This window comes from Phoca vitulina, unplaced genomic scaffold (genome assembly GCF_004348235.1).
Source record: "Phoca vitulina isolate PV1807 unplaced genomic scaffold, GSC_HSeal_1.0 scaffold21, whole genome shotgun sequence".
Lineage (NCBI taxonomy): Eukaryota > Metazoa > Chordata > Mammalia > Carnivora > Phocidae > Phoca > Phoca vitulina.
In genome coordinates, this window is record NW_022589724.1 from 8684283 (window position 1) to 8709287 (window position 25005).

Consider the following 25005-nt stretch of genomic DNA (forward strand, 5'->3'; position numbering starts at 1 on the left):
GTGTGTGTGTGTGTGTGTGTGTGTGTGTGTGTGTGTGTGTGTGTGTGAGTGAGTGTTAGCTTCTTCTGCTACCCAACTGGGAGTTTGATTCATTTAACTTGTTCAGTGTCAGTTGCAATAAACCAGGTGGTTTTGCATTGCTCATGCAAATCACTTTCTCCCCACACATGGCTACAGTCCCAGCTGCCAAAATGTTGTCATGTTCTTGTCTCCAGAGCCTTAATAATAAGAAAAAATACAGTCTGTAGCATGTATGTGTTCAACACTCTCCCTGGTTATCTCTTAGCCTGTGTGGCCACTGCTAGCCCTGTCAACGGGCCAGTTCAAGCCAGGAGAAGAGGTATACAGATGCCAGTGGGGCTGAAGGGCCAGCGCTCTGGCCCCTCGGGTCACAGATTTTGCTGACCTATTCAGAGTGTCCCTTATTAGAGCCAACAAAACCTTGGATATGGAGGTTGAAATCTCAAATTCCAGTTCTGCCTTTGTATTACTGACTAGATTTGGGCTCCACCTAATAGTGTCCTCATGCCCTAATTCTTGTGGGAATTAGGTGAGACAATCAAAGTCAAGATTCCCAATTGGTTTTAGTTCGTGGTGCAGAAGTAGATAAAGTACACTGGGATAAACATGAAAGGTTACTCATGGCCAAAGATAATCTTTAGAGGGTTTTGGTCACCGCAGCCCCTGCCCATCACTCTTTGGCTAAGGGATCAGTGTCTTATGGTGAACTGACTGACTGAGGGTCGCCCAAATTAGTGGCTCTTCCAGAAATGTATGCGGACTCATACACGGCCTTGTGTCATGCTTCAGCTAATGAGATGGAAGCAGAAGTGACATGCCACCTCCAAGCAGAATCTTTAGGAGCCAGTGTATAACTCTGCCTTGCTCTTTCCTTCTATTACAGTGATTAGCAATGTTACAGATCATCCTGAATACCAAAGTAAAGACTGTATGGAGCAGAGCCACAGCCAACCCACAGTGGGGTTCCTCCTCAATAGCATGAGCAAGGAATGAACTTCTTTTGTTTTAAGAGATTTGGGGGTCATTTGTTACTGCAGCAAAAATTTTCGCATTCTGATCATGCCATGGCACACCTAATGGGACCCTTTGATCTCAAGAAAAGTTCCAATTAATTGGAGAGTGTCAAACAAATGTTAGCCACTCACTTATACCGGCACCGATGGAATATAAATGCTTTGAGTTTCTACCAACTTTGTCCTCTGGGGGTTTAGCTTTATCCCCAAGCTTGTAGAGAGGTTACTGAAAATTCCAGTTATCATACCTATACAAAAACGAAAAATAATTGGGAATATGTTACCTCGGCATGGCCTAGCATAGTCTTACTAATATATTTGCCAAAGCCTGTGTCAGGCAGTCTCACACCTATTCTCTTCATTGAGCCATCCTAATGAGCCTATGAAAAACAGAGGGCTTGGGAAGGAGCTTACAGATGCACACATAGTTCATAGGTGGCATAGATGGAACTTGAACCGATGGGTATGGATCCAAAGCCCATGTGTTTTCTATCCCACCATACCGTAGCACATCCTATTCCCACGACAAAACCTAAAGCGTCTGGCCATGGGTGGACAAGAAGCATTGACTTCTTGAAGCATTGGGAGGGACACAGAGTTCTAACTGGTCAAGGTCCTCATCAGGGTTCCAGGGCTTCAGGTTTGTCCCTCTGACCTCTCCTTCAGTTTCTTTCTCCTTTTAGTTCTGGAGGCAAAGTAGCACTGTGGTTGAGAGCATAGATTTTTGGATCTCTGTTGCTCATAAGCTGTGTGACCTTGACCACCATACTGCACCTCCAATTCAGCTCCAATTTCCTCATTAGCAAAAATGAGGATAAAAGCATCTACCTTGTAGGGTGCTTAAAAGGATGAAATGAGATGGTGTCTGCAAAGTACTCAGTGCGGGGTCTGGCACATTGGAAATACTTGGTAAACAGTAGCTCATAAATTTGATGGCCCAAAGCAACCATTCATTTTAAGGTATAATGGATTATTTTTCCAACAAATGCTTTCTCCAGGAGCTAACAGTATAAATAGCCTCAAGACACAAGGGACCATAGTCCTAGCCTCAGAGACAAGGGACATCTTGTCAGCTTGCTTTCCTCTCTCATGCTTAAACTCATGCCTACACTTTATTCTCATTACTAGTTGCTACGCTCCTAAAGAGCTCTGGACTTGGCATCAGGCAGGCTGTTCTAGGGACGCCTGGGTGGCTCAGTCAGTTAAGAATCTGCTTTCAGTTCAGGTCATGATCCCAGGTCCTGGAATCGAGTCCCACATCGGGCTCCTTGCTCAGCGGGGAGCCTGCTTCTCCCCTTGCCTGGTGCACCCCCTGCTCGTGCTCTCTCGCTCTCTCTATGACAAATAAATAAATAAAATCTTAAAAAATTTTTAAAAACAGGCTGTTCTAAAGGAGCAGAGCCTCTCTTAGAATAGAGGTTCCATCACAAATCTCAGGAACCTCAAAGTCAGTTCCTCACCTGTAAAATGGGAATGTCAATTTCCACCTTACAGGGTTTATAGGAGGATTCAAGAAAATCCCATCAGGGAAAACCTGTCACACTGTTCCTAGTAATAGGCTTTCCATTAACTGAGCAATATGAGTCTTCTCACCTCAGAAGAGAAGTACCTTGTAGATAATGGTGAAGGGCTCAGCTGTGTCCTGAGGGACACACATGCTTTTATTTTTTTATGGTTAGCATTTTTTAACACTTAACATGAGATCCACCCTCAACAAATTTTTAGGTGCACAATTATAGTAATGCAAACTACAGGCACAAGGTGGTACAGCAGATTCTAGAACTCAACCATCTTGTATAACCAAATACCAACTCCCCATTTCCTCCTGTCCCTCCCTCCTCTCCAGCCCCTGACAACCACCATCCCACTTTCTGCTTCTGTATGTTTGACTGTTTTATATGCCTTGTACAAGTGGTGTCACACGATGTTCATCTTTCTGTGAGTAGCTTCTTTCTCTTAACATAGTGCCTTCAAGGGTCAGCCATGTTTTGAATATGGCAGGATTTCCTTCTTTTGTGATGCTGAATAATGGACAGTCTTTTAGATAGTGATGACAGAGAAATTAGCATTTTCATATTTAATAATTTTGACTTAAAATCATACATATAATTTATGCTAACTAGAAAACTTAGAAAATTCAAATAAACCCCAAAAGGGGAGAAAGGAAAACCACCCATAATTTTGACAGCAGAGATCTTTAGATACCTTTCAAACATTTTTTTGGTACGCATTATTATTTTTGAGTAATCATAATGTATATTGCTTTATAACCTACTTTTTGCCCTTAACTATATTTTGGATCTATTTTTCCACATTGGTAAGTATCTATAACCAACTGCTGCTTACTACAACAGCTGTATAGTATTCCCTTATATAGATGTAGCTTGGTCTATAGGTGGTTTCCAGTTTTTTGCTATTGCAAGCAAAAATGTATCCTCAATGCTGAAATAATCATAAGGCAAAGCATTATTAGCTCTGCTGGCTAATTTCTGTCCCTACTCCTGACTCCCTTGCTTGTCCCTATTATAAATAATTAAAACATTTTCCAGTTAAACCTACCTAATTACATATTAATGGTTCCTAAGTCAAAAGATCATTGCTGAGATTAATTACAACAAAGACACTTGTTCACAAAAAAACCCAATCCTTATTTCATATCAGAAACAACACATTAACCTATAGACTGAATTTCATAGACCATAATGATCTTTTACAACAAACACATGTCAAGCAGGGTCTTCTTTGGCAAGGTGGGAATTACATTATTACTTAATAATCCAGACAGGGGGAAATTAGTTCCAAGATAAGGGAATCTGCTTATGAAAGCAGTTTCTAAATTATAAGCGATGTTGCAAAGTGGACAGGCCAAGAGTTTTGGAGTCAAACAAAATGAGGTTAACATTGGCACTGATCTTTATTTACTGTGTGCTCTTAAGCAATTTACTTAACTTCTCTGAGCCCCAGCTTCTTTATGTATAAAATACTGAACATCTACTGCAGATGTTAACCCCTCCTTGACTGTTATGACATAGAGAACAGCTAGAGTGAAGGCTCTCTACCACTTAGAAGAAATTGTCTCTTGGTCCAGTTCTATATTTGATAACTCAGGCCAATGGAGTTCTCCATTAATAGGGTGGCCAAAGAATTTACATCCACACTGGGACACTTTTGAGACTTAACTGGGGCACTATAAATAGTTAGCAGGGACAGCAGGTGCAAACTTGAGCTTCCCCAGGCAGACTGGCAACTCTACTATTAACCAGATAATCACCAGTCTACATGAAGCAAGTAGGAAAATCAGGTCATTTCATTTCAAAGTTCTCTCAGTTGTTCCCCATGTGCTCAAGAAAAATTAATTCAATCACAGACTGAGTGTGCACAAAGTTTATTTGGCCTGTCCAGAATGACCCTTTTGGAACCTTCTCTTTGAATTGTCAGTTCTGTTATCAGTCTTCTCAGAGCTAGGAAAACTTCTTTATTATGGGGAACCCATAAATCTTATTGTGCAATTTTATATGATTTTTGGTATAGTTTTCCATTTATTTGACATTTTTTTCACATTCATAATATGCCAAGCCCCAGCTTAAAATTATGGGAACTAGGGAGATGGCTGAACCATAGTCTCTGCTTTCAAGAAACCCACAGTTAAGCCAGGGAGACTAACACAGAAGCCATTCATAAAAATGTACCATATGAAAAATTCCAACATGGAGATGTGTGCAAAGCACTATGGGACACAGAGAAAAGGGTGATTAGTTCTCCCCTAGAAGGCAGAAGTGGTACCACCTGAGACATCTTAAATAATATTTTCTAAGTGAAGAAGTGTGGGGAGTCCCTTCTAGGTGCAAGTTTAAGGAAGTTGGAGTATGGAATGTGTGAGGAACTGCTCAAGATCATGTGGCCAGAGGCTGCTGTGAAGTAGGGAGAGCGGTTGGCCTGCAAGCTCCTCTCTCTGGGTGTTCTACAACCTTCTTCAGCTGTGGAAATCTAAACTGAGCAGTCTTCCAGTTCCTGCTGCCTCTCTAACAAAACTTCCAATGGCCCCAGAACTTCTCAGAAAGCTCCAACACATTGTCTTTGAACTTATTTAACAGTGATGCTGTCTCTCAATTTCTTATAGTGTATGTGTGTGTGTGTGAAAGTGAAGCCACATGCCCACTAAACGCTACCAGATTTTTGCCACCATTTTGTATCAATAAGAGCTTTGTGAATAGATTCCACACTCTGACTTTTAAGACACCGATATAAGTGACTGATTTTTAGAAGACTGTTTCCTTATAGCATTCAAAACTGGCCTATTCATATCGGGAACCATTGTGAGACTGAGACTCACCCTAACTCACCCTATACTGAGTTTACATCTTTTTAAGTGTTTTTTTGTTGTTGTTGTTATCATTTCTGTAGGGTAGGAAAAAAATCAATGTGATTCTAAATAATTCTGACCTTTTTAGAGGCAACAAATGTTGCATTTGATTCAAAACAATCCCCATGTTAAAAAAAAAAAAAAAAGCAAGTGAGAAGAAAATGCACAGTCCAGCCATTTGGAGGTGGGATGACTCAAAGACAGCTCCATCTCAGAGGGGCCCATTACTCACCAACACAGGGAGTGCTCTCATGGAGAGTCGAGCAGGTCCAGATCATCGGATTTGAGGATAGAGGGAAGGGGTGAGAGGGTGTCCCAGAGTCTTACAAATGGGCCTCCATTAAGTCTCTTGCTTATAAGTGACAGAAACTCAATTCAAACTGGGCCCAAGAAAAGCAATTTTAAAGGATTTATTGGATTTCTTAGTCTAATAAGTCTGGGGTAGACTGATTAGACCTGAAAGATATTACTGAAAGGTATCTCTTCCTACCTCAGCCTTGCTTTCTTATTTGCTGGCTTCGTTCTCAAGCATGCTCTCCCATCATGCTGACAAAATGGTTGTTCACTGTAAGATTGTTGCCCTGGTTCATATCTTTACAGCTCAGCAGCCCTGGTGGAAAGAGAGGTTCTCTTTGCCAAAGAATTTCCAGTGAAATTCTAGGATTGAGTCTCACTCAGCTGACGTAGGTCGTGTGTCAACACCTGACCCAATCATCATGGGCAAGGGGTGAAGTAAGCTGAGTGACGTAACTTATTGTTATTATCCAGGCTGATCATCCTGGATCTTAGATGAGGGGGATGGAGGGTCAGAAGCAGGGAACCCCATCTGGGCATTGGGCTGAGAGATAGGGAACAGTGGTTCACCAGTGCTATGGCAATGTCTGTCTTCCTGTTTTCTTCCTAGATACACATTCTAATTCTAGCCTCCTTTACAGTGGGTGTGTCCATGTGACTCAGTTCTAGCTAATTGAAGGTGAGAAGTAATAGGTATCCTTTCTAGGCCCATAAAAACCACCCAGCCAACTTTGGAAGCCATGAATAGAAGATGGTAGATGCACAAAATGGAAGGAGCCTGGTCCCTAAATCTCTACCACTTAGAGAAAAGCTGCACCCCAAACAGGAACACACATTGTGGATATAATATCACGTTGAAAACATTAGGGATTTGTTTGTTACAGCAGCTCATATTAACTAACAAAGATGCAAATATCAGAAAAAGGGGGATTTGCAAGCTGAGCAGGCAAAAACAGTTCATGTCTACTACAAAGCTTCTTTGTGTTCGGTGCTGGAAATTTCAGACAGCCTGATGCGTCTAATCAGTCAGTAACCATGGCCAAGGAGTCAGAAGACACAGGTTCAAGGCCTGACTCTGCTACTGATAGCTGTCTGGCCCTCGACCTGTCCCTTCTCTCGAACCCTTAGTTTCTTCATCTGTAAAATGGCAATCACAATATCTGCTTGACCACCCGGCTGTGGGAATCAAATACAATTATGTGAGTTAAAGTGGGGTGTAGACTATAAACTACTGAGCTAGGCTTTACACAAACTGAAAATCACGCTGATTTACCCCATTGTTTAGAGTGAAGCATTAACAAATCCATTGGGCCTCACAGAAAAATATTTTTTCCCATTCAGAACCATAAAGATTAGCACCAGGAAGAAAGACCTGGAGTCAAATATACATCCTGTCCTAGGGACAGAGACCAGCGCTGCAGTGGCCAGGTCTGCTATAAGGCAAGCTTGAAGCCTCCCTCCTTCCTTCCTTCCTTCTTCTCCACTCATACAAATCCAATCCACTACTCAGAAGAGTGCTTGTTTCTGTTTTTCCAAAGCTGGCCAGTCCTCAAGTCTCTTCTTCTCTCTTGGACTAGTGAAATCCAGACCAGTCCACCTTCCTCAGGGCTGCTCCGTGATCCTTCCAAAACGTTATTGTGCCATTTCTTTGGAACCAGAAACCTCTGTTTTTAATCCTGAATCCAAGATGCATGAAGCCCCTTCTGGTGTGACTCACCATCAGCTCTCAACCTACACTTTCTAGTCTTATCTGCAGTTCAGACCTTCTCTCCATTCCCTGGGTGTTCCAGCTATTTTCAAGACTTACCTCTGCCTGGGAGTACAGAGGTGCAGGTGACAAATGAAGAGGTCATTTGGGAGTATCTCTAGAGAAGTAAGAGCTGGAAACCTGAAGCTGGGGGGTCAGTAGGCAGTGCAGGTGGAGAAGAGAAGGGAGGGGAGGGGAGTGGAGAGAAAGAGGGTGAGGAAGGGTGGGAAGGGAGTTTCAGGAAGACCAGTATTTGGGGTAGGACTGTGTGCTACAGGAGGAAGCCACAAGGCAGAATAAAAGTAAGAAGATGTTGGTGTGGCGGAGAAGCAGAAGAGGGAAACGACATGGAGCAGAAGGAAAAAGAAAGTGACAAGAGCGAGGGATGGGTCACCAGCGTCAAGTGCCCAGGGGAGGTCAGAGGGACAGGAGTGAGAAGGAGGAAGTCGCGGGGTTTAGGCAGGAGTGAGCCACAGAATGTTCTCAGTGGAACAGCTTAGGTGGGAACCCATCTCTAAGTGGGTTCAGGGATGAGGAAGAGGGTGAGAAAAGGAGGCAGTGGGAGGAGCCAAGCCTTTGGTGAAGCAAGGCTTGAAGTAACTTGAGCCAGCTCCCTAAGAGGTAACCCATTCCGCCTGGCCCCTGGTGGTGGGGAGCTACTCTCTGCGTCACAAACAGAGATTTCAGTGGCCACCACCTGTTCCCGGTGGCCCCTCCAGGCTGCTATAACGTGAGCCGGCTTTCACCACAGCTTGAAAGCAACCGAACAACAGGTGCTGAAATCCCGTCTACTTCTGAGTTCCCCACTTCACTCACCTGGCTCACAAACACCTCCCACCCCCTGCTCCTGGGGGCCATGCCCCACAACCTGCCTACAAAGAAGCCGTGCCCAGGGATGACCCTGGAAAGGATGCACACTGAGCACAAGAGTCAAGAGAATCAAAACACGCTTCCTCTAAATAAGCAGCTGATGACCTTCGGCAAGGCCCATCCCAGCCTCAGCTTCTTCTTGTGTCAAATAACAACAGTTCTTACTTCAGAGGGCAGATGTGAGATCAAATCAGAAACCGGATGTTAAACCTCAAGGGAAATTATAAAGCTTTCCAAGAGGGTTCATTATTAACGGTGTTCTGATGATGGAAATGCACATTTGCTGGGAGCTTGTCAAGCATTTCATCCTGAATTCCTCTCTTTCCCATATCCAAGGCATCAAAAATCCCACCGGCTCGACCTCGCAAACGTACCATGAATCTCAGCACCTCACCACTATCCCTGTAGCCAAACTGGCGTCAAAGCTCTCTCGGGAAGTTGCAAGAGCTGTGCAGGTGGTCCCAGGCCTTACACCCCTGCCTTCCCTTCCTACTGTCTCTCTTCTCTCAGAGGAGCTGGAGCAGCCTTTTTCCAAATGCAGCTACATCATGTCAGCCTCCCCTCAAAACCCTACGGTGGCTTCTCCCTGCGTGTACAAAACAGTCCAAAGTCCCTGCCGTGCCCTTCCTCCCGCCGCCCAGCCGCTTCTAGCTGCGCCCTGAGCATGCCACACTTGTTCCCACTTCAGGGCGTCTGCTCTGAGCTATGATATAATTCAGGTCTTTGCTCCAACAGCAGCTCCCCGGGGCGGTCTCCTGGCTATTCTCTCTCAAAGGGCCCCCTTCCAGCACCCAGTCCTAACCCCACTTCTGCTCGCACTCTTTGTTCCCTTACCTGGTGCGTCTGCCTTTGTAAAAGCCTGAACTCCTGTTCCTGTGGGTTTGTTTACAACCCACCCACCCCCCACCTCCCGCCCACCCTCCCATCCCATCAGTTGCAAGTTTTGTTAGGACAAGGGCTTGTCTCTGTCTTGTGATCCTCAACACCTAGAAATAGGGTCTAACAGGTGATAGGCCTTTAATGCATATCTGCTGCATGAAAGGAAGAATGAATGAATGTTCTTCCCATGTCCATCTGGGTCAGCAGTGTCCTGAATTCTGTCCAGCCCACTCAGCATAGCTCCACTCCACATCCCCCCGACAGATGGCTTCTGCTAAGCCCATGACACTGGCAACCTTGACTTGTTGAAAGGGACGGGAAAGAGCAAGTTGATTAATTTGATCCATGGAATGGTTTTTACCAGTACTGGTTTAACCTTTTGAGTGACAATGAAAGGTGTGATCTTTTCCTTATTATCTTTTTCAAGACTTTATTTTTTAGAGTAGTTTTAGGTTTCCAGCAAAACTGAGAGTAAGGAGCGGAGATTCCCCCTAGTTCCGTGGCCCCCACACATGCAGCAGCCTCCTCCATCATCAGCAGCCCCTGCCAGAGTGATACATTGTCACAGTTGATGAACTTACGCAGACACATTATAATCACCCAAAGCCCATCGTTTACGTTAGGGTTCACTCTTGGTGGTGCTTATTCTGTGAGTTTGGACGGATGCAGAATGACATGCATCCACCATGATGGCCTCATACACAGTTCTTGCACTACCCCAAAAAGCCTGCCAGCCACTATTCATCCCTCCCACCCACTGGACCCCCGGCAACCCCCGGTCTTTTCCTTTTCTCCAGAGTTTTGCCTTCTCCACTCTAGTAAGAAGTGGAAACATTCTTGTAAAACAGTCCAACAACACAGTTCTATAGATAGTAAGTGATAAAAGCTCCTTCCCTTCACTTGCACTCTTCCCATCCCACTTCCTATCCCCCACCAGAAAAGACTGTCGATGGTTTGATGTGTTTCCTTCAGGACCTTTTCTATCTATTGACACACACATAAATCTCCCTTTCTAAAAATGGATCGCATTGTGAATTATGCTGCAATGTACTCTTTGACTTAGCAATACATCTTCTAGATCTTTCCATGTCAGTTCATCTAGGTCGTCTGCATCCTTTTTAGTGGCTGCCTGGTATTCCCTAGTATGGATATAACTGTACTGTAGTTAATGTTCTGTGAAACGTGTAGGCCAGCTCCTATTTTTGGCTATTCCAAATGCGATTACAACCAACATCCCTGTACATACCATATAGTACACATATGTATTTCTGTAGAAGAGATACCTAAAAGACAGAAGGCCATTCTCAATGACATGCATGAACGCTTAAAAATGGAAATAATTATACCATAGAATAATCTTTCATTAAGAGAACAACACCATTTCTCAAAGACTGAACATAAAATATGATCAGGAAGGAAGAATTACCATTTATCAGGGTCCTTGGAATGCCTGACCACTCTACAGGGTGGGTATTATTGCTGTCTGATGGAAGTGAGGAAGCCGGGGCCCAGGGAGGTGACCTACCATGCCTGAAGTCCCCCAGTGACCGAGTGGCAGAGCTGAGACTCATGCACAGTCCTGTTTCCCAAGCGCATTGTCTTTCCCACACACTGTGGGGTTTTCTCTTCACCCTCCTTTCCCTGCTCAATAGAAAGGAGCAAATTTTGCTTGTGAAACTTGCTAATCGGCAAGCACACATTCCAAGTTGCTGATCATGGCACCTAGAAACCAGCTTCCTGCTTTATTTTGCTCATCACAGGAACCAAAAGGACCATCCAAAGGGTGTGTGCCTTCACAGAAAATCCCCTCCAGGTCCTTCCCCAGGAGGGAGGAGAAAGGCTCTTTTGTGAGACTGTCTCGACCTAGGGGAACCCATTCACAATTGTCCCAGCTTTGACGGGTCCATGCCTGGGGCTTCTTGTAGCTCCGCCCCGTCCTGAGGGCTGAGGAAACATATCCCTCACAACCCCTGCGGAGAGCCAAAGGAAGCACTTTCTTGGTAACAAAGGAGGCTCCAAGATGTCTTGATAGCTTTGCTCTCAAATGGCAAAAGAAAGCCAGAAAAGGCAAGGGGGCCAAACGTGCACCCATGAAGACATCCACTGTCAGGAGTCTGGGGACCAGAGTAGTGCAAAGGGAAAAGCTGAGAAGTGGCCTAATATGCAGAAGCAGAGGTCATGAGTCAGAGGGTCCCCGCAGGACAGGGCTGGAAGAAGCCTGGAAGGTCTGCCAGTCTAGCTGCACAGCCAAGCCATGGGCATCTCCTGCAGCTTTCCTGCCGAGAGTCAGGCCCCCCCAGCTCTTGCCCTGCTCACTTCCACGGCGCACATCACTGCCCCCAAACACCAGGGTCCACCTGCGCACGTCTCTGCCTGTCAGAGAGCTCTTCCTTCTAGCATTTGGAAACCTGCCTCCCCTTTCCTTCCACCCACTGGTCCTATGTCTACTACTCCCCCTCCCCCGCCTGCCGCAAGACCCCAGAGAACGAGTCCAGTCCTGGCTCCCAGAGACGGCCCTTCCAGCCCTGAGAAATGCCCAAATTCCCCAGCGGCTGTGAAACCTTCACAGCAGGTCTGAAGGGGGCTGCAGGATAGAAGCTTTCTCTTCTTAACAAACAGGTCTAGCCTTTCTGGTTAGGAGAGCTGTCTGGACAAAGAAAACCAATCCCGCTTGTCTTTTGAATCTGCAGCCGGATGGGAAGGGAACAATAGCCCTGGGAGAAGTGGGGGGAGGACCTGACTCTTCACATCTTAATGAAGGTGTGAACTTTGAAGCTTTATTATGAGCACTTGAAAGCCTACCCCTGGTTAAGCTCCTTTCAGCTGCTCACAGTCACCCTGGATAATGAGGCCGCAGCTGTGTGGGAAGCGCTGGGGCAGGAGAAGGGGAGGACCAGGGTTATCTGGAGGCAGGAGCCTCACTGGTCCTGGCAGAAAAGCCACCCTTGGCTGCAGGCTCTGCCCCGTGACCGGCCCTGGTGGCTTTCAGGGACAAGGAACTCTCTGTTCAAGCCTAAGGAGAGCAGTAACCCTATTAAGAACAGGAGAAAGGTCTGAAGAGTCCTTTAAAAAAAAAAAAAAAAACTTCCTAGGTCAAAAAAATAATGACTCACACCTGGATGGTATCTTCCATCCTCACGCCATCTTGATTCACACAAAAGTCTCTGTGAGGCAGAAAGGACGGTGGCTCAAAGAAGTGCCCCTGCATGAGGTCACTTGGCCTGTCAGTGGCAGGTCAACTGGTTCCAACACAGATCTTTTCCCACCTCACAACCCACTCTTCCCTGGAAGCTTTTAAATCCAGTCTCAAGGTGTCCACTGAAAGGTCAAATCATGAGCCGTATGCAAATATGACAAAATCGTAGTCTAACATTAATCAAGTGCTTCCTATGTTCCCAGTACTGGACTTCACCTACTTACAGGCATTATCTTACTTAATCCTCATAACAACCAAACCACCAAACGAGTTATTATTAGTATTATTATTGATGGGGAAACTGAGGCATGGAGAGGGGAAGCAACTGATCCGAGGTCCTACAGCCAGCAAGTGGTCAGGCCATAAATCTCAACTCAAGCAGTTTAGAAGCTTATTTCATATGTCCCCATTGTAACTGTAATAACTGTTTATTACAGAAACTGGGAATATCTATAGAAAAAAAAAAATCCAAACATGACTGCTATATTCACATCCTGGCTTTACGCATTTGTGTTTTACATGTATTCATTCAAGACGAGTTCACTGAGCATCTCCTGTATGCCAAGCCCCATTCTGAGTACTGGGGATCCAAAGGTGAACACGACCAGAGGGTCCCTGTCTTCAAGTGGCTGACCCCTGGGAACACCTGCCTGGGTACTTCAGTGGCCCTGATCATCTGCCTGGTGCATGGGCCTCCTACATCAGCACTCCCTCACGCAGAGGGCCAGATGGTTATAGTCAGTGCGTAAAGAACACAGCCACAGCGTAAAGAAGCTGTAAGGGTTATTTGAATGCTCACGTTACTTCCACCCAACATCTATGTGCTCGGTATCTCTATGCTAATGGCCAACACGGCAGCAAATAATGAAAGTGCTGGATTTTTCCCACTCCTGGTCTCAGTCTCCACAGAGATAGAAAGTTACTCTGATGCTCTGAAGGGCATCAAGTGTATTCCAGTCTTGTGATTGCAAGACAGCAATTGGACTATAAGACGGCACCAGTCCCTTGGGCAGAGAGGCTCACTGTTTAGCACATGGAGCCAGGCCTGCCCTCCCACCTGGGACAGGAGAATGGCCTCCTAAGTATTAACCTCCCATCCTCTAAATAAGCAAACTGAGGCTTGTAGAATAAAAATTCATTTTCCCAAAGTCACCTTGAGCTGGGAATCAAAGTCAGGTCTTTAGAGCCAGGCCAGCTTTGAAAGCCGACAGGGCTAGGGATTTTCTGTATCTGAGGCACAGAGGACGTAGTGACCACCCCAGAATGGAGGATCTCCCCTGAAGGGATCTGCTCTGTTAGAATCCAGTCAGCAGCTGACCCTTTGGAGTGTGGCTCTCAGTATTTTTTGTTCTCAGGACCCCTTTAACACTCTTAAATATTATTGAGTCTCACCACACACACACACACACACACACACACACACACACACATCTACACACAAAGGTAACTATGTTAACTCTGTAAGGTGATAGATGTGTTAATTATCTTAGTAATGATTCCACAAGGTATATGTGTATGCATATCAAATCATTACATGGTGCACTCTAAGTATACACAATTCTATTTGTCAATTATTCCTCAATAAAGTTAAAAAAAATTATTAAGGACCTCAAAGTGTTTTTGTTTATGTAGATTATATCTATCAATACTTACTGCACTAGAAATTAAAACTAAAGAAGTTTTTTTTAAATGTTTGCCAATTTATGTTAAAATAACAATAATAAGCCCATACTGATTAACACATAGCGTATGTTTATGAAATAACTATATTTTCGAAACAAGAAGAAACCAGGGAGGGAGAAAAACCATAAGAGACTTTTAATCTCAGGCAACAAACTGAGGGTTGTGGAGTGGAGGGGGGTGGGAGGGATGGGGCATCTGGGTGATGGACATTGGGGAGGGTATGTGCTATGGTGAGCGCTGTGAATTGTGTAAGACTGATGAATCACAGATCTGTACCCCTGAAACAAATAATACATTATATGTTAATAAAAAGAAAAAAATAACTATATTTTCTAAAACTAAAGAATTTAGTGAGAAGGATGGCCTTGTTTTACATTTTGGCAAATCACTTTAATGTCTGTCTTAACAGACAAAAGCTGGCTTCCCATTTCTGCTTCTGCAGTCAATCTGTTGTAATACATTGTTTTGGTGGAAATATATGAAGAAAAATACAGCCTCACACAGATATGTACTTGGGAAAGCGAAAAATTCAGGTAATTGTTGTTATTGTTCATTGGTACTTCACCAAAACTCAATATAGAGTAGCTTCTTAAAGATGAGTTGCAATGTGGAATCTGAGGGCAAATCAGAGAACTTTTCATACTCAGTTACATTAAAATCCATTAGTCTATCTTGGGTTTTGAATGGTTCTTTCACACATGCATGTTTTGTAACATCATGCATTGGTCATTTGGAAAATAATGGTTTGCTGAGTTATGTAGATCTTCCAGATGTTGACACATTTCATTATAATAGCCTCTGGAAAACCTCACTGTATCTCAGGAAAGAATGAGAATGGAAAAAAGACAATATCTTAGCATTACTATGAAAATAGTTTTGACCTTGGAGATCCCCTGAAAGGGTCTCAGTGACCCCCAGAGGTTCACAGACCACTTTGCAGAACTGCTCTGGCATGAGGGACAGGGAAGACCACCGAGAAACCCAGGTATGGGTGGCTGAACTCCAACCCTCTGAAGGCAGGAAATACTGGGAAGCTGAACCTGAGACAGAAGGCCAATCCCTTTGCTGGGAAAAACCAGAGGAAGAGTGCTTGGACAGGTGTTCAAAGGTCATTCCACATGAGCAGCGAAAGATATTTGAGAAGCTGCAGAGGGGCCCAGCAGACCGGATACAGTCACTAGATCCTGGCCAGAGAGTGCATTTAAGTCCCACAGAAGGTACTGATCCTCTCCCTCCTCAGCTAGACAGTGTCAGGGAGTGGAAGGGAATGCCAGCTACATAGAGCTGGCTCAGCAGAGGCCAGGAACAAAGTGTTCAGGGTGGACGCCAGTGAAGGTGAACCTATGTGAAAAGAACACATCCAAGTCCAATTTTGTCTATCTCTTTGGGGTTAGGATCAAAATAAGAAGAGTCTAGGGGTGCCTGGGTAGCTCATTTGGTTAAGCATCTCACTCTTGATTTCAGCTCAGGTCTTGATCTCAGGGTCGTGAGTTTGAGCCCTGTGTTGGGCTCTGTACTGGGTGTGGAGCCTACTTAAAATAAAAATAAAAAATAAGAAGAGTTTAGAAAAAATAGGATCAAGAGATATGGATGAAATGAAAAGAAGAGAGAAAGGATGCTTGGAAGCCAGTAGGCACCCAGCTTGCCCTATCATTTTTGCAGTCCTCTGTACCACAAGCCAACCCTTCCTGGGAAGGGTCTCTTGTCTTCATTCTCTGTCATATCCTCTGTCAGGCTCTCATCACCTTCTTTACCTGGTTTCTCTGCTTTCAGGACCAGCCCTCCAACCTATGCCCAACCCTCAGTCAGAGCTATTTTTCTACAATACACATTTGGTCGTGTCCTCCCCATGCTTAAAACCCGTAAGCATTCCCTCTGATTGTCCACAGGGTCAAGTCCAAATTCCTTAGGGTAGCACAGAAATCAGGCATCACCTGGCCTCTGTTGTCCTTCGTGCTCATCCCTCCCTGGTCAACCACTGACTGAACCTCTGTTCAGCCATCAGCACCACCCCTCAAACACACCAGCGTCCTCCCCACCTTTTGCCTCTATACGCATTCTCTCTAGGCTGTGGAGGTCCTTGTCCTCCAACACCAGCTCAGTTACTACTTCCTCCCAAATGGAATTTGACATTTTCTCTACCTTTATACATTATGATCCATGTGCTTTTCTTTTTTTTTTTTTAAAGATTTTATTTATTCTACAGAGAGAGAGAGAGAGAACAAGCAGGAAGAGTGGCAGGCAGAGAGAGAGGGAAAAGCAGGCTCCTTGCTGAGCAGGGAGCCCGATGTAGGGCCCGACTGAGCCACCCAGGCGCCCCTCTTTTTTTTTTTAAGATTTATTTATTTGAGAGAGAGAAGGCATGAGCATGCAGGAGGGGGCGGAGGGGCAGAGGGAGAGGGAGAGAGTGTCCCAAGCAGACTCCTCACTGAGCACAGGGCCAGATGTGGGGCTGGATCTCATGATCCTCAGATCATGACCCAAGCCAAAACCAAGAGTCCCAACGCTCAACCAACTGCACCACTCATGTGCTTTTCAAGATGTGATAGCCATTAGTCTCTTCTGAGTCCATGGCAGGATTGCATTTCCTGGGTCCCATGTACTTAGATGGAGCCCTGTAACTAGTTCCGATCTGGACAATTGAGTTCTGTGAAGAAGTGAGAGGTAGCACTTCTAGGCCAGAAAATTTAATCCCCAGTGAAAGGCTTTAGAGCTTTCTTTCTCTCTGGCAATGGGCGATAGTGGAGATGGCCTGCTCCATCAGCTTGGGTCCCTTAGTGATTCTGATAAGCAGAACTCCCACCCCCACCAATACCTTCCCAGCTTCCTTGCCAACTCGTGATGTATCTATAGTGTATCCTCCGAGATTTGGGGGTTATCTGTTAATGTGGCATGCCCTAGCCTGACTGAAGTATGATCAGAAATGGCCAAACCATAACTCTGCCCTGACTCTGAGTGTTAAACAAGGCTGACCCAATCGGTACCCAATAAAGGTGAGCGCCAGACCCCTCTGTCCCGAACCCTCAGCCTGTCCTCCAGTGACCCAGAATCTTTTCCATCTGAACTTAGCTCTGTCCCTGCTCTCTGCTATACTCCTGTATCTACCCAGTGTATAGACTTCTTGGTTCTGCTTCCTGTTTCTAGTCCCTCTAGCGTAAGGGGGAATGTTAGCCTCTCTGGGTTTGGCCTTCAGTGCCCTCTAGCCTTTGTTTGCTTTTACTATGTGATATGAAGGAACGTAGACCCTGAAGACATCTATGTCCTAGTCCCCAAATCCTTACATGGCAAAGAGGCTTTGCAGTGTGGTTAAGGGTACAAACCTTGAAATGGGGATATTATCCTAGATCATCTGAGTGTGCCCAATATCCTCACATGAGTCCTTAAAAGTGGAGAACTTTCCCCGCTGAATCAGAGAGGAAGATGTAGCTACGGAAGAAGGGTCAGAGAGATGTAACACTGCTAGCTTTGAAGACTGAAATGGGACCGTAAGCCAAGGAATATGGGTGTTCTTTGGAAGCCGAAAAAGGCAAGGAAATAGATATTCCTTAGGCCTCCAAAAAGGAACGCAGCCCTGCTAGCACTGTGATTTTAGCCAAGTGAGATCTGTGTTGGACTTCTGACCTATAGAATTATAAGATAACAAGTCTGTGTTGTTTTAATTGGTAAAGTTCGTGGTAATTTGTTATAGCAGCAGTAGGAAACAAATACACCACCATCCTCTTTAGTCTGCTTTGGAAAGCTTTCCTATCTGACAGGGCCAAAGCCTCAGGGACATTCCCAAACTTGCCCATGAGGTGGGACAGAATGGTAGAACCATGTTGTAAGTCAAAGTGCACCTTGCCTGGGAAGTTATGAGTGTGGGGTTTTGTACACTATAGCCCCGGGATAAGAGCATAGCCTCTGGAGGCCAGAAGGCCTGCCTTTGTCATACTGAATCTGTCCACTTACCTGGTTTATTCCTGAATCTCTGAAATGTGAAGGTTCTGCTTGTTTTCCTAAATGATCTTCTCTGGCTTTTATTTCCTATGCCCGAGTTCTCCAGAGCCACTGCCCATTTAACCAAGAAATAGAAGAGGAAAGCAAAGGCCAGAGAATCCAGGGTGCCTGCCACATCTGTCTCCTCTCTGTTTTCGAGATGGCTGGGGAACTGGGATTAAAGGTGTCAGAGGAAGAGGAACACAGCCAAGACAAACGTTGGGAGAAAGCCGGATTTGAGATTCGAATGCTAACTCTGATGTATCCTAGCTGTGTGACTTTGGGCTAGTTGCTTAAATTTTCTGAGCCCCAGTTTCTTCATATGTAAAATTTGGATGGTAATGCTTACTTCCCAGGTTGTTGTAAAGATTAGGCAAGGTCATGTATAGAATGTTCCCAACGGAGTACCTGGCACACAGGATGGATACAATCAACAGCATCTAGTATGAGTGGAGCACAAAGGATCACAGGATGGGAATTTCATATTGGCCACATACTCTCACCACTAGGGGTCACTCAAGAACCCCCTTCATTCCATCCCCAAGGTGGAGACTCCAACCTCTGTTAGACTAAGAACTCAGAAGGACATCATGCTAGGGGATGAAGTCTTCAGGGCGACAAATGGAAGAAGTTAATGCTTCTTTGTCAAGAGCTGATTTTCAGATCTCTTGTTCTTGGTAGCTTTTCTCTCCTCCTCTCCACGGCTGTCTAGTCAGGTGGACCATGGGCAATGGTGTGCTAAAGCCTAGCCGACTGCTAAATTTTCAGGAATTCTGCAAGCTGTTGGTCAAACAGCCATTAGTAAATATTAAATTATATAAATTTGCAAATAAAACATATTAAAAACAAAGATAGTACTAAAAAATCATTACTTCCTAATTATTTTATAGCATTTTACTATTAGCTATACTCTTGAGTTATTTATGTCTATCCTATCTTTACAGTGGAAATACTAACTAATGTGCTACCACACATCTCTTCCCAAATCAACATTCTGTGATGTCGTGTTGGGAGCTTGAAATCTACCAAGTGGGGGTATTTGCACCACATAAATTGGCAAACACTACGGATCTGGGCTTGACTTATTGTTTTGTTGATAGTCCAGAGTAGAGGTCAACAAACTACAGTCTACAGGGGCCAAACCCAGCCCACTGCCTGTTTTGTACAGCCTACCGTGAGCTTATAGGCTAGCATGATGAGTTGCAAAAACCAAACTAGGCATCCCCCTCTGCCCTGTGTCCCCCTCTGCTCTCAGCACCTGCCTCCCTGGCTGGTGGCCACAACTTGCCACTGCCCAGATCCATGCTGGTTGCCCTGACACACTGTTGAGCACTGAGCTGTACAATCTCAGTCCAGGAGTTGGTGGCCTGGGGAGTTATTCTGCCTCTTGTCAGCTGCCCAAGTGAAGAAGGCTGGGCTCTTTAGGAGAAGAGAAGGGTGCATCAGGATCCTGGGTGTCACTGGGACAGAGAGTAAGACTGACCTTGGCAGTCATCATGAGCTGCTGCCTTTCTTTTGGACAGAGTCCTTGTGAAAAAGCATGGCTCCTGTGTTGGAGGACAGCCTCTGCTTGGGAGCAATGTGGTGCTAGGAGTGATAACAGCTGGTTTGTCAAGCTGGAGACCAGCTCAGTCTAGCAGGCAAATATGCAATTATAACCCATTAGTGAGTACCGTAAGATTGAAGCATGTAGGTAACTGGCTGGATCCAAAAGGATGGAGTGAAGGGGTTGGATAACAAAAGGAAAAAGCTCTAAGGGAACATGAACACTGAGTTGTCCATGGAGTTCTGCTCTACATCAGTTGGACCAGGCCCAAATGTTCAAAGATGAGCACTATCTCAGAAGGAAGGTTCCTTTTCCTCTTTTTTTTTTTTTTTTTTGAGATTTTATTTATTTATTTGACAGCGAGAGAGGGAACACAAGCAGGGGGAGTGGGAGAGGGAGAAGCAGGCTTCCCGCCAAGCAGGAGCCCGATGCAGGGCTCAATCCCAGGACCCTGGGATCATGACCTGAGCTGATGGCAGATGCTTAATGACTGAGCCACCCAGGCGCCCCTCCTTTTTCCTCTTTGGGGGATAGCACCTTATACTAGAAGTTGGCCAAATCCTGGCTTGCCTCATTTCCCAGGATTAATTTTAATGGCCTCCCAGAAAGATTTTCGTACCACACTTCTTTGACAGAAAAGTGGGAAGGTTCCCAGTGAGAAATAGAAGTGAATGCCATCCTTCCATTCAATGGTGTGTTGGCCAGGAGAAAGAGACTGGGTGGATCCACATTCCTTCTGAAAGGCCCGGCGCAAACCCTAGGAGACTCAAGAGGTAAGAATCCATCCAGCACCTCTCAGATAAGGAGTGCTTCACTTCAGGTCTGTAATATATTTCGGATTACACTGCACTTGCCCATGTATTACCACGTTTACCCAACTTGACATGGAAGAATGAGCACAGCTTTTAAGAGTATAGGTTCAAATACCACCTCCGTCACTGAACATGAGACCCCATATAAACCACTCCGTATGTTAGAACCTCATTTTCCTCGTCCATAAACTGGGATTCATGATAACTCCCTGAATAGGCAGCTGTGAGGATGAGATGAAAACAGTTCTGAAGCCTGCGAGGGCATACCAGACCCCTACCGAATGGTACCCGTGTATGCGGGAGCCAGCAGGCTCACTAGAGCCAATGGTTACAGATTCTGAAAACTGGCCAGCCAGTGATGAAGCCATTAGTAGCCTGAAATCATCCACCGTGTTAATATTTACACCATAGAAATTGGGGATTGCCACATATCAAGGCTTTTTCTTTTTGGGGGGAGATTCAGTTTCCCAACACACCATTGTTTTTATTATTTCCCTTCTCTTCCTTATATCCTGGAAAAATCCCTGTGAGGTAGTATCATTACCCCCAGTTCACAGATAAGAAAATGAAATTTGGGTTGAATGACTTGCCCAAAGTCAACTGGTCATAAATATCCACTTTTTTGGTCTACAGATCTCTACCACAGCAGCGTTAAGTCAATTTTGAGGACACACGGAGCCTCTCTTGGCTTCTGGTATCCTTTTTCCAGCCTTTTCAGAGGATGTGACCTGTCAGGGCCCAGACTTCCCCCTAGACAACTTGGTTTTACCTTCACATCAGAAAGCCAAAGCTCTGTGCCTACTACAGATAGATCCTACCTCACCTACAAGGTTTCCCATTTGTTAATTTTACTGTGTATTTATCACTGCATTTCGACAGGCACTTCACCATCTACATAGCATCCTTAGGCTAAGTGGCTTCAAGGGCTCCAGAAACATTATCTCATTGTCCCTTTACTTCCTAATGGAGAGGGTTGGAGACTGGAGCCCTTATTTCACAAGGGGGAAAGTGACTTGTCCAAGGTCACCTGAGAAATTGGAGGCAGTGGCAGCCAGCCATCATTTCTCTCCTGCAGGCTGCTCCACCCATGAGCAAGGAGCTGAGTAGCAGCTGCAGCCTCTCTCCTGAAGGAGGAGAAAATGTCAAGGGCTATCAAGACTCTGGCTGCAGGGCACAAACTCATTACCACCTAGGGTTAAGGATAAAAAAAATAAAATCCCCTGCGTGATCTACTACTGTCAAGTTATGAGCATCACCCAGCTTTGAAGCAGTTGACATTGTCCACAGTCAAGATTCTAAACCCATTCTGGATGAGGACATGGTTTGCATTTGCTGGCTGTGGGATGACACTAAAGTAGATCTGGGGAAAAAAATGTCATGGAGAGAGAGAGGTTTATGCTGCCAGATTATTTGAGCTGACATTATTACTATCATGCCCAGTGATTAAGAAGAAAATAAAGGCAGAGTCCCACTTGCCTAATTTGATTATCTGAGAAGCTCTGTGTTGATTACCAACGTCTGCTTGCAGTTGGGGGCAAAGAAGACGTATCCAACCAGCTAAAAGCTGGCAAATCACACACAGGAGCCTGAGGTCTGTGTAAATGAAATTTAATAATAAATGGGATGTACTCCCAGGTAAAGAGGTAAATAACAGACACAGAGAGAAAGAGGAGGTTCAGATTGTATAGCTGGGAAGGGGATTCCAGCCAACCTGACATATTTGGAGAAATGGTCTGCGTTCAGAGAGGAAGACAGGCTCAGGGCAAGAGTAAAGTGAAGGAGGCAGAGGAATGAAAAAGACAGTGAATCAGATACGAAATTACGGTGTTGGTCTCAGGAGAGGTGATTATAAGTACTGTTGCGGGCAGTGTACAAAAGGCTTCTGTGTATAGAGAGAAAAATGTGGCCAAATAAGAAGGACCCCAGAGCCAAGTAGAGAAAGATTACAAGATGGGGGGCTAGCCTAGCATCTGCTTGTAAGCCACTGACTAGGAAAGAAGGGGGCAGGCTCAGAGTGTGTCCTGCCCCAACACATTAGGAAAGAACTCACACAGCCAGGGAGCAGTACTGGCTGGGCACCTGACCCCAGGGGTGGCCATGCCATCGCTTAAGGAGACTGACAACATGTGCAACCTCCAATCAATGGCCCAAGCAGAACACTTTGTGCTGATGAAGTGGTGCTGATATGAGGGGAAAATGACAGGCTCCAGGTCAGAAGACCGGACTGTGTCCCTCCTCATCTGTGAAAGGGGATAACAATATAGTTCGTACTTGGGAGAGGAAGGATTGTGAGGGAAGAAGACAATTTAAAATAAGGGAAAGGAGGTAGCCCTCTAAAGATTAAAACTGTAAAGTCAGCATTTACAGATCAAAACAGAAATGGGCAAAGTTACATTAAAGTGACAGACGAAGTACCCAGGCTGAACAAGATTTTGCTTAAAAGTATCAATATCTCCAAAGAAGGAAATTGTGCAACCAATGGGGGCTTGGTGAAAAATGGAAGCACAACAAGAAGGAGGATCCGGGGCAGTTCCTATGGTGTTTTACCACAGACCTAGAGCATTATGGTCTCATGAACAAGAACACACCTACTGTGGTTATACTTAGATGAGGCTATTAGATGTTCCAACCATCCAACTCTATGCCTTAGTTCCATGCTCAACAGCCAGTCTTCAACTTGGCTTATTCTACTGGGGAATCACTCTGCTAATTTAAAGATTTTTTTAAAAATTTATTTGAGAGAGAGAGATAGAGCACAAGCAGGGGGGAGGGGCAGAGGCAGAGGGAGAAGCAGACACTCTGCTGAGCAGGGAGCCCGATGAGGGACTCAATCCCAGGACCCTGGAATCATGACCTGAGCTGAAGGCAGATGTTTAACCAACGGAGCCACCCGGGCGTCCCCACTCTGCTGATTTAGTTTCCCCCACGTCAGGCCTAGAAGAATGTGTTGGCTTTACTTGGAAAGCAAGACCACTGTGTTCACTGAGCTTCTCCCAGGTGAACATATGGGGGAGGAACCCTGCTGCCTGACCAGTGCTCTCCCACACAGCAGTGAGGTTCTATTCTGCCAGGAACCTGTGGTGCTCCAAGGGTACAGAGCTGTACCAGACATTGTCCTTGCCTCTGAAGGACCAGTTGATGGAGAAGCCAGGAACACCAATAATAGAATGTGGTAAATGGCAAATAGAGACCTGGAGATAAATGACACTGTGCCTCTATGACCCTCAACTGTAAAACGGGGTAATGGCATAAATGAGTTGATACATGTAAAGCACTCAAAATAGTGCCAGGAACATAGCAAGCTCTCAATAAATGTCAGCCATGAGCAATTACTGGGCACAGTAGCATGTGTCTCCACTCCACCGCACACACAGTGCAGCCTCTTGACTTTGGAAATTTTTATTTCTTAATGCCAATTTTACAGCTGTAATGTGCTTTCTCATTATTAATATTATATGATTACCAGGATATAAACACTATGCTACATGCAAAAGAAAAAAAAAAACAGCTTTGTTCAAGACTGAAATAATAATTTATAAAGTAGGGAACAGAAAGATCTTCTAACACATTCATAGGTTATTTTAATACTTTCCAAATAAATGCCAAGGAAGGCAGTGTTTATAAATAGCATTCAAAACAGCCCCCTCCACTTTCTTGGTGAATGTGCACCAGCTTGTCAATGTCCCCATTGTGCAGGGCCCAGAGCTGGATATAATTAAATCCTATTACCCAGGAAAATTTGCAGCATAGTTGGTCTGACACATTTAATGATTTGTTAACTCAATCTGCAAACATAATTGGGATAACTCTGTGCCTGGGAGATGGGGGAATGAATGTGATGGTACAGCACCATGTCTGCCCTTAAAAGGCTTATAATCCAATGGATGGGCTAGACATGGGAATGGCTAAATGGGATCTCAGGCAGAAATAAATGAACACTAAGTAAACATCCAGCAGCTGGAAGCACCAATCTCTGAACTCTTTGAAGGCAAGGTTTTGCCTGTACCCCTTCATCTGCAGAGAAAAGATGCCCTGGTACAATTATTGGAACTCTCAACTCTGAAGTCAGCTCGCCCCGGTATAAATCTCAGCACAGGCTCTTGCCAATTGTATGATCTTGGTTGCATGAACTGGTTAACTTCTCTAAACCTCAGTTTCCTCATCTTTAAAATAATGATAATTTTAGTAACTATCTCATGGGGATATCTCATTGGGATAATATCTCTCTTATCTCATAATAATAGTAACTAACTCATTAGGTGAAGGTTGAGATAATGGGCATAAAACACACATCACAATACCTATTAATAAATTAGTATTAGAATTATTCTGCTCACTTCCCCTAACACCTAGCATAGAGCTAATTCATGGCAGGCACCACTAGGAAATGTTTGCAGAATGGAAAATATAAGAATAAAATAAATAAAGAGTAAATAAATTATTTAATTAATGAGACAAATTATTGTGTGGGAATAAAGGTAGAAAAGTAATTCTTCTTGGTTGGGGAAACAAGGAAGTTTCTTAGATGATATAGCATTTGAGAGAGCCCTAAAATCTGAACTAATAAGAAGCCCAAGGCTGCATGGTGTATGTGGAACAGGGTAGA